The 15,085-nt window shown below is 44.4% G+C and overlaps 1 protein-coding gene across 1 annotated transcript in view; it reads left to right on the forward strand.

Moving 5' to 3' along the window:
• Positions 1 to 3,250: 3,250 nt before the first annotated feature.
• SAMD8 (sterile alpha motif domain containing 8) overlaps positions 3,251 to 15,085 on the forward strand; it is a 38,927-nt gene continuing 27,092 nt past the window's right edge. Inside the window, exon 1 of the mRNA XM_087702315.1 lies at positions 3,251 to 3,387. The gene's annotated coding sequence lies outside the window, so the exon portion shown is untranslated. The remainder of the gene's footprint in view (positions 3,388 to 15,085) is intronic.

The raw sequence follows: 15,085 nt of genomic DNA on the forward strand, positions 1-15,085 counted from the left end.
CGGTAGGTAGAAAAAGGTTGACTACCACTGGGCTAAATGATCTAGATATATGGCGACAGGCTTAGCAATTCTAGTAACTGTTCATACATAATTTAATTGTATTCATCATTCATATTGTGCATTTTAAAACTAATTCACTATTCTGATGTTTTATCTATTTTTACATATTTTATAGGTTGTTTGTTTTGTGAATTTTATGCATTAATGCTGCATTTTGTTTTGCCATATGAAATACATAAATGAATAAATAAAAGCCTTCACCACCTTGGGGCCCTCCAAGAGTTGCAACATTTGCAGTCTTGGAGCATTGGGAGATTGGAAAAAGCTACTTTATTTGATTAAGACCGCTATGGAATGGCTGCAATCTGGAACCAAAGCACCCTTTGGCAGAATGGAGTCCCCATGGTGTAACAAGTATATTAATGATATCTTTACAAACAGTAAGTTTGAGTCTAGAGCAGCGTTTCTCAATCTCAGCAAATTTTAAGATATATGGGATAAATATGAATCAGGAATTGGGTCTTATATTGAGCTCAAGCCTAAGCTGACCATCCTGAAAAATCTGTTGAAATAGTTTGAGTTTGTTGACTTTGGCAGAATAAAGCGTCAGATTGCCTCAAAACTCAAAGATTTTAAATGCCATCATTTCTTCCCCATCTTTTCCTTCTACCTTCAAGTTCACCACACTATAAAAAAGGTGTTGAAACTCTAGAAAAAGTGCAGAGATCAACCAGGATGATTAGGGGACTGGAGGCTAAAATATATGAAGAACAGCTACAGGAACTGGGCATGGCTAGTCCAGTAAAGAGAAGGACCACAGGAGACATGATAGCAGTCTTCCAATATTGTTTTTACATATAAAGTTTTTTTTTTCATTTTCATAACATATAATCCACCTGTATACTATTACATAGCCAACATCGTATTGTATTATTAAATGTTTACATCAATTCATCTTACCATCAACTCCCAAAAACAATTATTGGCTCTTCTGCTCTCCATACATCATATTTGTGCCTTATCCATCACTTTCTTCTCCCTCTCTCCTTTCCCTCCCTACCTTTCTTCCCTCTGTCATCCTTCTCTTCTCTACTTCCCCTTCCCCTCTCTCCCCTTTCTACTCCAACTTTCTCTCCTCTTCCCCCACTGCATTCTCTCCTATCCCTCTCTTCTTCCCTTAACTCTCTCCTCTACTTCCCACTCTTCATCTCATTTACTTGGTGTCTTTCAGCTTCTGAGCAGGCTCCATTTTATGTTGATGGTATTTATAATTACTTTTCAATATACATATTTAATTTTAACATATATCTTCCTCCTTTTTTTAAAAAAAGAGAGAACAAAAAAGTATACAGTGATTATACTTTTAAACCCACGCACCCCTGCCCAATTTTGGTTGGGATGTAGACCTGGTTACAATTCCCAGCTATACTCATCATTATGTTTATATAATTATACATCCTTACCTGCCCCCACTTTGTAATGCTGCCTTTAAATCTCAATAGTTTCCTCTTTTAAGTATATTTCATGTTTCCTCTCCATTTTTCCATATCTTGGTTTAGGTTACCCTTAATTGTCTATAAATGGCAATCCTTACTGTTCAATGTTCATTACAATTCCCTTAATCTACTATATAGAATAACAAGCGGTACACATCTCACTTTCATCATTTTAGAAGTTCTATATAAGTCCATATTTTGTACATTTTAACCCATGCTAAATTGTCCTTCCATTGTCATATTCAATCAATTAGCAACTCAGTTTAATTATCATGTATAAAAGTGAATTTCAAACCTCTGCTTTACAATCTCCCCATATCAGTTTCATATTTGTCCATATTCCATGTTTTAACCTTTATTTAATTATCTTTTCATTATCATATTCAGTCAGTTAGCAACTCCTTTTTATTGTCATATTCAGGAATAAACCCCTTATTTTAGCTTTATATTTTCCCATATAACAATTTCTAGTTGTCTGATTTTTTCCTAGTAAGTCTTTTGTAAGTCTTCAAATATTTGAGGGGCTGCCACAGAGAGGAGGGGCTCAAACTATTTTCCAAGGCACCAGAAGGTCAGTCAAGGGAGAAATTTCCTGACAGTGAGAACAATTATGCCATGGAATAGAAGTTGTCTTCAGAAGTTGTGGGAGCTTCATCACTTGAGACTTTCAAGAAGAGACTGGACATTTGTCAGAAATGGTGTAGGGTCTCCTGCTTGAGGGTGGGAGGGGGTTGGACTAGATCAGTGTTTTTCAACCACTGTGCCGCGGCACACTAGTGTGCCGTGACATAGTGTAAGGTGTGCCGTGGGAGAATTACTTTATATATAGTCAATATAGGCATAGAGTTAAATTTTTTTAACATTTTCTAATGGTGGTGTGCCTCGTGATTTTTTTTCATGAAAAAAGTGTGCCTTTGCACAAAAAAGGTTGAAAAACACTGGACTAGATGACCTACAAGGTCCCTTCCAACTCGGTTAATCTATTAAGCTCAGAGCTCCCACAACTATGCGCGTGCCGAGTGGTGCTTCTGGTCCTATCATTGAAACGAGATATGGATACAGATTTAGGAGGAGGCAGCCAACTGGGTTTGGAGTACTATTTTGGAAGCAAAAGGTTTATGGAAAATTATGAACTAGTTAGTAAAACACAGGCAACAGCCGTGTGTATTCAATTCTTAAGGAAATCAATCACGGCAAATTCTATCAGAGCTGGCTGGAGAATTCTGGGAGTTGAAGTCCACAAGTCTTAAAGTCGCTCAAGTTTGGGGACCCCTGCGACTAGGCGGAGGACGACGAATGGCGGCGCCCCAACCCCTTTGCCGTCGCCGGACACCATCCCCTCTCCGTCGTAGCTGCAGGCGACGAGAGGGAGGGAATCTCCGGAGGCAGCCACCGCTCGACTCGGGGGTCCCTCATGGGCTGAACGGCCCGTTTGGCTCCGGGATGGGGGGGAGGAGCGCGAGGCAGCGCTGCGGGGAGGGGTCGCTTGGCCCCCTCCCTTTTTTCCTGTCTTCCCCCACCTCCGGACGGCCCGTTGCGCCGGCTTTGGGACTTCCTCCTCGGCGCCTCACTCCCCGAAGGCCGCTGACACGGAATGGAGCCTAAACCTTCCCCCCCCTCCCCGGCCTACTCCGCGGCCGAAGCCTGGCGTCGCTTAGCGACCGCGGGCCGCCCGGGATAAGAACGCCCCGCCCCTTCCGCCCCCCGCCCCTTCCGCCCCATTGAGGGGCGGGGTGGATTGCCTTGCCTCGCCCCTCACGCCTGCCCTACCGGCTGGCCGAAGGGAACCGCCGCTGTTGCCGCCGGTCTGTCTGCGTGGTATGGGGCTGGCTAGCTGCGGAGGGAGAGCAGGCCCCTCGGCGCGGGCTCCGTCCGCCCGGGCGTAAGCGCGGTAAGCGGGGCAGGGCTGGCGGGGGAGGCTCCATGATCAGGGGGACTCTACCTGAGGGTGGCGGTGGGGGTGTCTTGCCCGGGATGGGCGCCGTTAACCCGGTTTGGGGGGGAGAGGCCGGGCTTGGGATGTGGAGGTGCGGCTCCTCATCTCCCCCCTTTCCCTCCTCCCCGGTGACTTTTGAGGGCGGGGCTGCCGTTGCTGGGGCACCTTCCCCTCCCCAAAAGAGCAGAGATGACCCCGTTCCTTTTTCACAGAGGGGAGGGGTGGGGGGGGGCCTGGGGGAGCCGATCAGATGCCCTCCAGATGGTCCAGAGGCAGCTCCCTAAGCCAAGCGGAGGAGCATCTGAAGACCTCGGGGTGCCCCACTGGCAGAAGCTGAGCAGGGCGTGGGGTGCAGGATGCGGTGCAATATGGGTCAGGGAGCCTTTTTTCCACATCCAGTGGGATCAGAGTAACAGAGTTGGAAGGGATCTTGTAGATCATCTAGTCCAACCCGTCCTCCCCCTCAAGCAGGAGACCCTGCACCAGTGGTTCCCAACCTTTTTTGGCCATGCCCTCTCTAAAATCCTGATGCCTCCCCCCCCCCATATAATTCTTTTTTTACTCAAAAAGTGAACTCTACTCACTTGGAGGAAGCCTAAAAGGCCATTCACTTGGCTTTAACAAGGTTCAAATGGCCCCCATTAAAAATCAAACTGCCCCCCTGTGGGATGTGGCTCCATGCTGGGAACCACTGGCCTATACCGTTTCTGACAGATGGCATCCCTGTCTCTTCTTGAAAGTCTCATGTGATGAAGCCCCCACAAATTCCGACTGCAACTTCATGGGTTGATTGCTCTCACTGTCAGAAAGTTCCTCCTTGTTTCCAGATTGAATCTCTCCTTAGTCGCTTTCCATCCATCAGGATCAGGTGAACCTCTTCCTTGCCCCTGCCCTGTGGGCATTCTCCCATTTCTCTCCCCACAAATGGAGGTGACCCCAATTTCCTTCCATGCCACCTTAGAGAAATCATACTTTAATTTTGACTTGTTATCTTTTTTCCACTCTGAAGGTCCTACATTTTGCCCTTTTTGGAATTGGCTGTAAGCTGCCTTTTTATCAATGAGAAGGCAAAGCATAACATTCATGAACTCACTGATGTTGACTAACTCCTGGTGAGATCAGCTTCCCAAAATGTACAGCTATGAATCCAAAGGGATCTGGACGTTGTGAAAGTATTGGACAATTCACACGTTTAAAGGGTGTGTGTGTGAAGCTTACGAAACAGTGTTCCTGTACATAGCGGAAATCAGTGCAAACAGAGTGTTTCTGTACATAGGGGACAGCGGGACAAAATTAACCCAGCTAAACTTGATGATAAGCTTATTGTTCCACACAGGTTGCCACTTTATAAACATGACAAAAGGAATCGGATTGAACTTGTTGGGCCTTTTGAGTAGCAACAGGTTGCAAACTTGATAACCTTAAAGAATATTTGTTGTTTCCACTCATCCTTCCTGCTCTCTTAAGTGAATAGCTGCTGTAACTTGGTAGTGTGTTTCTCTAATCCAAATCAGAATCTTTATTCTGATTTGGTTTATTATTATTATGTGGTTAATCTTTGGTGAGATTCACAGCCTTTGGGGCTGGTTAGTAGCTCAACAGCTCGAGTCCTAACCAAGGACCTAGGAACTGTTAAGGTAACGTCAGAGGATATAAGCTGTCCCACGTAGGGTGGTTTTTGTAGAGTCAGAATGTTCAAGTCCGGTAAATTTAGAATTTCCAAATAGCGAGGTAGCCCTTTAGGTGGTATTATTATTATTATTATTATAAAAAATAGAGGTCTTGTGGGTTCGTGCAAGGTTAGAAAATTTCACCTTTTTTTTTCTTGATGGAGTAGTTTGTTCCGTGATTCTAGCGATGGGTTTCAAAATGCTAATTTTATTTAAATAGTAGTTAGAAGATTGACTCAAGTACCAGGTAAGAGAAGTCAGTTTGCCCTGAGGAACTTTTGGTGGGTTCAGAAAGGAAATTATTAAAGGAAGTTTTGCAACATACACCTTTTTATCATCATGTCATGACTGTGGCTTCTCTAATAATCTAGACTAGAGAGATGCAGTAGTAATGCTATTTTTGTTCAATCACAGAGTTTCAATTTGGATCTAAGTGTTTTGTGGCAGAATAATTGCCTAAGAAAATATTGTTTTAAATGCTACTAAAAACAATTGTGTGTAAGACCTCTCTTTACACTAGGAGAAAGATAAAAGCCTTTATTTTTTTTTAATTTCCTCTGGGTTTTTATCTACTTTTCTTGGCCTTCACATCTCTCTTTTTATAATCTAATTTGAGATTTTGGCTAATATCACACAGTTGGTGATTCCTATCTTCTACCATGGCTTAATGAGCTCTGTAGATCCTATATCACATTGATATACTGTACTTAATGTTGCTCAATAAATATTTAGTGGTGATAACCGTTTTGGAATTGGCCAGGTAGTAAACCTGTGATTACTTGAAAAATCAATACATATTTTAGAGGAATTATCTAATCAATTACCTGTTCAGTTTACTCTGAATTATTTGTTGTTTGTTCTCCAGGTTTGCTAAGTTGCAGATTTTCTTGCCAGTACTGTTAACAGCTGGGGGAGGAAAGGGGCAGCTCACTTACTATGGGTTTTATAAGCTGCATGGATGAAAGTCCCCCGTATTTGTTCTTACCCTGCTGTTTGAAATCAAGGGATGCTTCCCCAACTCAGCTTTAGAGGTAGCGTTTCAGGTGCATAGGTCCGTGATGGCGAACCTATGGCATACATGTCGGAAGTGGCATGCCAAGCCATCTCTCCGGGCACGCCAGCCATTGCTCTTCCGGGTTCTGCACTGGCCAGCTGGTCTTCGCACAAGTGGGAGCACAGGAAACCGGAAGAGCAGCACTCTGCCCCAGGAAGCTGTTTCTGGTTTCCAGCATGCACATGCGCATCAACCAGTTGGTCTTCATGCACATGCATGCCCAAAAACCAGGATAGTAGGTGACCAGTGCACATGTGCACACTGGAAATTGGAAGCTCAGCTTCCCAGCATCCGCATGCGTGCCAGTGAACTGCTCCCCCAGTTTCTGGTGCTCCCGCACATAAGCGCCAGGGAGCTGCTCTTCTGGTTTCCAGCACTCCCCCGCACATACTCCCATTTTGGCATTTGGTGCCGAAAAGGTTCGAGAACACTGGTAAAGGTGTGAATCTCTGCTCCCTGCTCCTACTAAATAGCTTTGGAGGATTATCATTTATGTATATGGCTTCATAAGACTTATACTATTTCTTTTGCTTTGACTGTTGTATGAATTCTGATTATTTCCATATGGCATCGCGTGGTACAGTCAGAAGAGAAGGTGGATGGTGAAGGTAACGCTTAAACTGTCTATGGAGATTCTCAGTCATCCAGGTCACGGTTGTCCCAAAGGTGCTTTTTCCAAAAGGCAACTGGACTTTCTTGGTTTTTTTTTTTCCTTTCAGAACATTTCGCTTCTCATCGAAGAAGCTTCTTCCATTCAATTCAGGAACTGAAGAAGTTTCTTGGATGAGAAACGAAACATTTTGAAAGAAAAAAAAACCCAAGAAAGTCTACTTGCCTTTTGGAAAAAGCACCTTTGGGACAATCAAGGTGCATGTTTTTAATAGATAGTCTGTTTTCAGTAGTTCTGGAAAACATTGGGCCACTTTTAGTGGTTCATCAGTTTGAGAGAGGAAAACTCTGTCCTGCATTTTAAAGACAAAATTAGGAACGTAACTTGTTCTTAATCCAGGGTTTCCTACTATTAACTTCTATTCTTATCTTGGACAATACAATCCTTAGTAGCTTAAATTTAGATTAATATTACAAGACTAATCCTATGAGCCCTGTGCATGTATTCCATACTTTACAACTATAAGATTACATGATGTAACTTCCACTGCAAGGAATAACTTTGCTTTCCTTGCTTTAAGATGAACACTTAAGCCATAGAAACGTTTCTATACATGTAACATTCAGTCAGAAAAAAACCCTTTCTGATTTCATTGCTAATTTTAAAGGTGGAATGTGTACAAAGTACAGTTAGTCATCGACTTAACAATAGCTTGTTTAGTGACTGTTCAAAGTTACGACAGCATTGAAAAAAGTGACTTATGACTGGTTTTCACACAACCATTGCAACATGTCCATGGTTACACGATCAAAATTCAGACACTTGCCAACTGACTTATAATTATGAAGGTTGGTATGTCTCTGTGGTCATGCGATCATTGTTTATAACCTTCTGACAAGCAAAGTCACCCCCTGGAATTGGCCGAAAACGGGACATGCATACCTCAGGAGCAAATTTCCCTCAGCCAGGGGGCCGTCCAACATCCGGAGCCCCAGTGGCTGCAGCTGGCCGTCTGGCACTTGAAGGGGACCTCCTGAGGCTTCATCGCTATTCCGACAGAGTCATCCAGACGATTCAGGCCTCTAGACGACCTTCCACCGTCAGAATCTACGAGGCAACTTGGTCGGCCTTCTCCTGTTGGTGCCTCACCCATCACCTTGAGGCATCCTCCGCAACTATTCCGCAAGTCCTTGAATTCCTACAGGACGGTTTGGACAAGGGACTGGCGGCAAACACTCTCCGCAGACAGGTGGCGGCTCTGAGCACCATTCTGTCTTCTGACACTCAGTTACCGATTTCCTGGCATCCTTAGGTAAAAGGGTTCCTGAAGGGGGCATCCAACTTGTGTCCGCCTCCCATCCATAGGTACCCTACCTGGGACTTGACTGTCGTTCTGCAGGCGCTTGCCGCGCCACCATTCGAACCTTTGCGGACGGTGGGCCTACGCCACCTGACTCTAAAGACTGCGTTTCTGGTCGCCATCACCTCAGCCCGCAGGATATCGGAGTTGGCCACTTTAGCAGTTAGAGGCGATCTTTGCATTCTCCACCCCGATAGGGTCGTCTTAAGATTGGATCCGGCCTTTGTCCTGAAGATTAACACCATCTTCCATAGGGCGCAGGAGGTGATACTCCCGGACTTTTGTCCTCAACCCAGGCACCAGAGAGAAGTGACATGGCACAAACTTGATGTGCGGAGGGCGGTGCGCATCTACATCAAACGGACTGCTCCCTTCCGTAAGTCGGAAGCCTTATTTGTGTCTTTCCAGCCGGCTTCCATGGGGAAGAAAGTCACGTCCTCTACCATCAGACACTGGCTCAGAACGAGCATCAAGTTGTCTTATGTGACTCAGGCCAGACCGGTTCCTTCGCGTATCACAGCACACTCTACGAGGAACGCAGCGACCTCGGCCGCCTGGGCTACTCAAGCACCGATTGAAGAAATCTGCCGTGCTGTGACGTGGTCTGGCCCGTCTCCGTTCATCCGTCACTACAGACTTGACACTTTCGCCTCCGCTGAGGCGTCCTTTGGGAGGAGAGTTCTACAGAGGTCGTGGCAAGCACCACGGCCCTGGACATTTCTTCTTCCCTCCTGACTTCGACATAGCTTTGGCATGTCCCGTGCTTGGACACTCCAAGCAGTGCCTAGGAGAAAGACCATTGGCTTACCTGAATGGTCGTTCTCGGCGCTGCGGAGTGTCCAAACCCACCCTTAAGGTGGGGCCGCGAGGTGTGTTGTTAGCACCTTCATGTCTTCGACTTGGACTCTGACTAGTTCGGTCATGGACTATTGATCTCCTTCATTTTTTGAAACTGGGCCTCTGAGGCAACCAAGAGGCGGAGCTACAATCAAATTTAAACTCAGTTCCTTGGGCAGCAAGCTGATGTTAACCCGTGCTTGGACACTCCGCAGCGCCGAGAGAACGACCATTCAAGTAAGCCAATGGTCTTTTTCTTCAGAAGTACTGTGATACCATGACTGGAAGATCCAGCTTTTTGCAACACTGAGAAAAGCTGACTTGGACATTTCTGAAATGTCTGTTAATATTTCTTTCCAAAAGTCTTCAGTGGTTTTTTGGGAGAGTTGAGTAGAAGTTATTTTGTTGGCCCTGGAGAAAACCCTGTTCCTTGACTTTACTGAGTGTTGATTACAGAGAAAGACGCCTCAAGTGGATCGCCATTGGGGCATATTTCTGAATTATGAGCAGCTGCAAAGTACCTTCAGCTGCTCCAAAGGTAGGAAGGGACTAGGATGGTTGTCTATGACTGAAACTTCAGTAGAAGTTTCAGCCATCAGGAGCACATTTTGAAGAGTAAGAAACTCTTATTCAGCTTCCCATAACTTCACCTCTGTGCAAGAGAGAGAGAGAGGGAGGGAGGGAGGGAGGGAGGGAGAGAGAGAGAGTGAGAGTGTGTGTGTGTGTGTGTTGGGGGGAAAAGAAGCAATGCCAAGCACTTTCGTAAAGCTACCAAGGAAACTGCATGGAACCCATTATTAAAATTCAAACTGGACCTGAGATTATATCTACATTTAAAATAATTACACAGTGGATAATATAATGTGGTTTGTTTGCTTGATGATTTTTTTCTTTACTGAATGTGAATGTCCAAACCTATCTTTAAGAATCTTGATGGCTTGCATCATGCCAAATCAAAGTCAACCCAACCCAACCATATTATGGCTTAACATGGAAACCCAACATAATAGTATCCCTTTGCTGTATTTATGTTCTTTATGAACCTCTCCAAGGCAGGCGAGATGCCATTACCTTTCCTTGCTCTGTCTTTTATATGCGCTACCCCATACAGTACACAAATGAGTGACTCATCTGCCCTTTGCTATTATCTCACAGATTTCTGGTTGCAGAACTTGATTTATTAAAACAGGATTGCAAGGATGGCACAAATACTAGGGAGTTTTGGGGAAGGAAACATCCTTGTGGGTTGAACTGGTAGACAATTTATTTAAATTAAAAAAAAAAACAGCTGAGGTTGCTTACTGAAGAATTTTGTTCCCGGACTCGCAATCCTCATAATTAAAAAAAAACAAAAAACCTCCCAGCTAGAAAAGCTTCAGAAGAAGAAAAAACACGCTACATACAATTTAAATAAGGAACCAACTTGTATCATTATGGGAGTCGACATTTGGGCTTGTACCGTGTTTTCCCAAAAATAAGACAGGGTCCCCAGTTGGCCTTATTTTCAGGGAGGTCTTATTATTTTTGATGTGCAGGAGGCCCCTTAAATTCAACCTGCGGCCCGCAGGACAGCAAATCCAGAGAGGGCTGGATGTTCTGTCTCTTGTTTCTGGCACACTCTTGGCAGCCCTAGCGTTACTGAGCCTGCTGCTCTTTTTCCGGCTGCCACTAAGAGAAGGGGCGTGGTAGCTAGGGTTTGTGGGAGTGGCCTCCGCAAGGCCATTCTGCGTGGATGGCAGGTGCATGCAGGCTGCGTGAGGCATGTCTTCCCCCCCCCCCAGGAAATGGCAGGAACCAGCTGCACATGTGGTTAAATATTTTCGGGGAAGGACTTATTTTAGTGCATGTGCTCAAAAGTCCAATTGGGCTTTTTCTCCGGGGAGGTCTTATTTTGGGGAAAACAGGGTATGTGTGATAAAAAGCAAATTTAGAACTTTTTCAGGGGAGGCTGCTGCTGATTGTATACCAGGTAAAATTTTAATTGCTGTCAGATGACAGGCACCAGGTACTGAGTAAGCATGTTTTCAGTACTGTCACGTTGAGAAGGGATGATTTTATTGCAATGCAAGGCATTCTTGGAAATCTTACATTGGTTCTGAATACATGGAAAATTCACATTGTAGAGAATGGAGAATCCAGTCAGGCTCTTTAAAATGGCAAGCATTTCGCATTTGTGAGTACAGCTAGTCCTCGACATAACAACAATTCATTTAACGACCGTTCAGAGTTACAACGGCACTGAAAAAAGTAACCTGGGGCCATTTCTCACACTTGCGCAGCATCCCCACGGCTACACGATTTACTTACAAATGCTTGACCATTGGTTCATAGTTATGACAGTCGCAGAATTACTGAGGGTCACGTGTCACCTTTTGCAACCTTCTGTCAAGCAAAGTCCATCTGGGGAAGCCAGATTCACCTAAGCAACCATGTAACTTATTTAACAAATGCAATGATTCACTTAACAACCAGGCCAAAAAAAGGTTGTAAAATGGAGCAAAACTCAACTGTCTTGCTGAGCAGCAGAAATTTTGGACTCAGTTGTGGTGATAAGCTGAGGACCAGCTGTACAGTATTTAGAGAGTATGTTTAACGTTTATAAATTATCCCAATAAAAGGATAAACCTGGCACAGTCTAGGGGGGGTAAAACTTGATTTCATTAGGGCCGCATGAGGGTTGTTTTTGATCTGGGGGGGCAGCTTGATGTCACTCAGGTCACCCCCATGGTGCCTGTGGTGGCCTGAGCACTCTGCCACAAAAACAGGCTCCTGAATGCGTTTTTGGTTAAGACGGCCTCCTGCAACCATCTGCCAGTGAAAACAGACCCCTCCCAAGCTCTGTTTTCGCTGGCGTAGGCACCGTGGGCTGGTCCTTCACTGTTTCCAAGGAGGCCCCATGGACCAGATCTAAGCACCCCGTGGGCCGAATCCGGCCCACGGTCCTTGAGTTTGACACCCCTGGCCTAGGCTCTGCAGTGCTTCGGTTCTAACTGAGGAGTGAAATTAGCACCTATTTGTAACTCCTTAAGGCAACCTGACGTTAAGGAATCCCACTGAAAGATATGGATGCTTTAAAGAGTTGAGACACCGTGATTTGCTTCATAGCACGGTGGCCTCCCCTTTCTCGTGTTTCAATTAAATTAATATGAATGAAGTCAGGTAGGCAGGGAGTCTGATAGGGATCAAGGGGTTTTTGTGCTAGGCTGTGACCCAGGGTTCTCTGGAGCAAAAGGAGAGGGAGGGGGGATTGAATAGCTTAGATCGGGGTCACCAATCTTTTAGACCTCAGGGACCACTAAATTCATAATTTTAAATTCTGCGGACTAATATGATCTAATGACTGGCTGGGTAGGCGTGGCTAGGTGGTCATGTAACTGGGTGGGTGTGGCCAGCTCGATGTCACTCGCGTCAAGGGGCGCCTCACTAGCCTCTACTCGCCCCTTCCCTCCCAGCCACTCCTTGTCTCCCAGGCTCCTTAGGGTCCCAACAGGAAGCAGTTGTTGGAGCTAAGCAGCCACCACGAGAAAGAGTTGGCAAAACAGCTCAGTTCAAATTGGATCTGACCAAGAAGGAGGCTCAGTAGAAGCACCTCACTGAGGACTACGAGCATAGGCTTTCCAAGCAGAGGGAAGACCTGCGGGAGTGCAAGGCCAGGTACTAGCACCTGGAGGCTCAATGGGCTAAGATGGTCAGCCAGTTCTAGGCCATGATGCAGTCCCACTGGAACGAGGCCCTCCGGCTCTTTGCCACCAGTGGTGTTTCCCTCCAGCCTTCACCCAAAGCCCCACACCAGGAGGCTGAAGCAGACCCCATGTCAGAATTTCTGTCCCCCTTTGATTCACACAAAAAGAGCCCAAAGGGGGAGACTCTCCGCAGCAGCACAAACGTTCATTGCACATATCCATCCCAGGGAGTATAGTTTGAGGATTCCTGATTTAGTGTGATATAAAAAATGCTAAAAATTTTCTGTGGACCACCAAACTTTCTCGCGGACCACCAGTTGGTGACCTGGTTGGCGACCACCAGTTGGTCACTGGCATAGATCAGCACGCTTGCTTGATCCCAGAAAACTAGGATTCCAAGGAATCTGTTAACTAGCCTATTAACAGCCTGGATAAAATCAAGAAATTGAACTCTCTTCCACATCTTGTTGTATATTAATGCCATTGTATATTAAAGCGTCTTTCCTACAGAAAATTATGAAATTTTATTTGTTCTTTGGGGCACTTAATAATTTACCCGAAGTAGGAATTCCTACAGAAATGAGGAACAAATTAAAGAAATACACTTCTATCTATCTATCTATCTATCTATCTATCTATCTATCTATCTATCTATCTATCTATCTATCTATCTATCTATCTTAAAAATCCATTGGACAAATCCACAAAACTTTCTTCCTCCCTCTCTTTCTTCTTTGATCCTTCCACCTCTCCATTCTTTGATAACTACTGTGGACTTTTTCCTAGTACGGAGAGCCACAATGACCTTTGATGTCTTCGTGGATGCTTGATTAGCAATATTGCCACCTTATTAACGTGTTACATATTCTTCTAATATTTCTTTCCTCCTTTTCTGGCAGCATCTGTTGCACTGCCATTCCTTTGGAGAATTTCTAATTGAAGTTTTAATTGAATTTTCTGGGAATCAAGGACAGTTGGCGAATTAACCCTTCAGCAAACTATTTATGAAGACATCTGGAGGAGAATAATTTCTTGGTGTGTCTCTGTTTTCTTGTTTATCATTCTTTTGGCTGCAAATAGGTTGAGGCATTCAAATGTTAGTGGTTGCTGCTTTGTTTTGATGTAAATGAGGGATGTTGATTCGGCCATCTAGAGATGTTACATGGGCATTGCTTAGAACAGCGGTCTCCTTTTTTGTTTGATTTACAAAAAAAAAGGAATTGATTGTAAATTTGATAATGGCAGCTAGATTAGTGATGGCTAAATATTGGCGAAAGTGGGATATTCAAAGAAATGGGTGGTATAATGAAATTTGAAGTATGGCAACGAATCATAAATTAACAACAGAAATTAAATTTAAAAAAGGAATTATTAAAGTAAACAGTTATAATGACATATGGGGGGATTTTATAAAACCAGTGTTGGTGGAAGGCAAAGGGAATAATCCTACTCAAGAATATATGTTGTTTTGGAGAGGATAAAGGCACAATTGAAATGTATATTTTTTAGTTGTTATTGAAGAAGAAATATAAGGGGGAAAATGGTCTAGGGGTGGAGTGTGCACTGTAATATTTGTTTTTCCCCTTTTTTGTATTTAGATTTATATATATAATATGTTTGTATTATTTGTATTTTAAATAAAAAAATGTGTGTGTGTGTGAGTGTGTGCTGGTCTTGTTATATTCGGGTCCTTTCCTCTGTAAGATTGAGATTGTCTTGGCAACGTTTCGGCAAGGTCTCACTCGCCATCTTCAGGCTGATGTTTTCGGCTTAAAGCGTGGTCGGAGCTGCCGTCTTTCTATAAATCTTGGTGGGGGTGTGTGGAGTGCTGGCTTTGTTTCAGTAAATCTATGAAAACATATCTACGAAACAAATCTACAAAAAATCTACAAATATATATATGTCTGTGTGTCTTTGTAGATTTTCATGGGTGTAAGCATGCTGGTCTTGTTGTATTCGGGTCTTTTCCTGTGTAAGATTGAGATTGTATTGGCAATGTTTCGGCGAGGTCTCACTCGCCCTCTTCAGGCTGTTGTTTTCAGCTTAAAGCGTGGTTGGAGCTGCCGTCTTTCTATAAATCTTGGGGTGTGTGGAGTGCTGGCTTTGTTTCAGTAAGTGGATTGATAGGCTGTGTGGCTGTATCATGATTGGTAGATTGGTGCTGGTTGGTGCTGGCTGTGTGTCCGTTGTTGTTTTGTGTTGTAACGGCCTGGGTGGTGGGTGGGGCTCGTTTGTTGACTAGGGCTGGTTTCCAGATGTCTGGTAGGTGGGAGATATTGTCACATTTATTCATGTTGCGGGGGTGTTTCTCTATTTTGACAGCTTCCATAATTATTCTATTGTTGAAATGTTCTGTTTTGGAGATTGACCTGGTTCCTTCAAAATTAATTTCATGTCCTGTAGCTTTAAGGTGCTGGAAAAGGGAGGAAGTTTTTTCTT

The sequence above is a fragment of the Thamnophis sirtalis genome, unplaced genomic scaffold (assembly GCF_051295495.1).
Source record: "Thamnophis sirtalis isolate CommonGarterSnake01/CBP01778 unplaced genomic scaffold, rThaSir2_p1.2 scaffold_15, whole genome shotgun sequence".
Taxonomy (NCBI): Eukaryota; Metazoa; Chordata; class Lepidosauria; order Squamata; family Natricidae; genus Thamnophis; species Thamnophis sirtalis.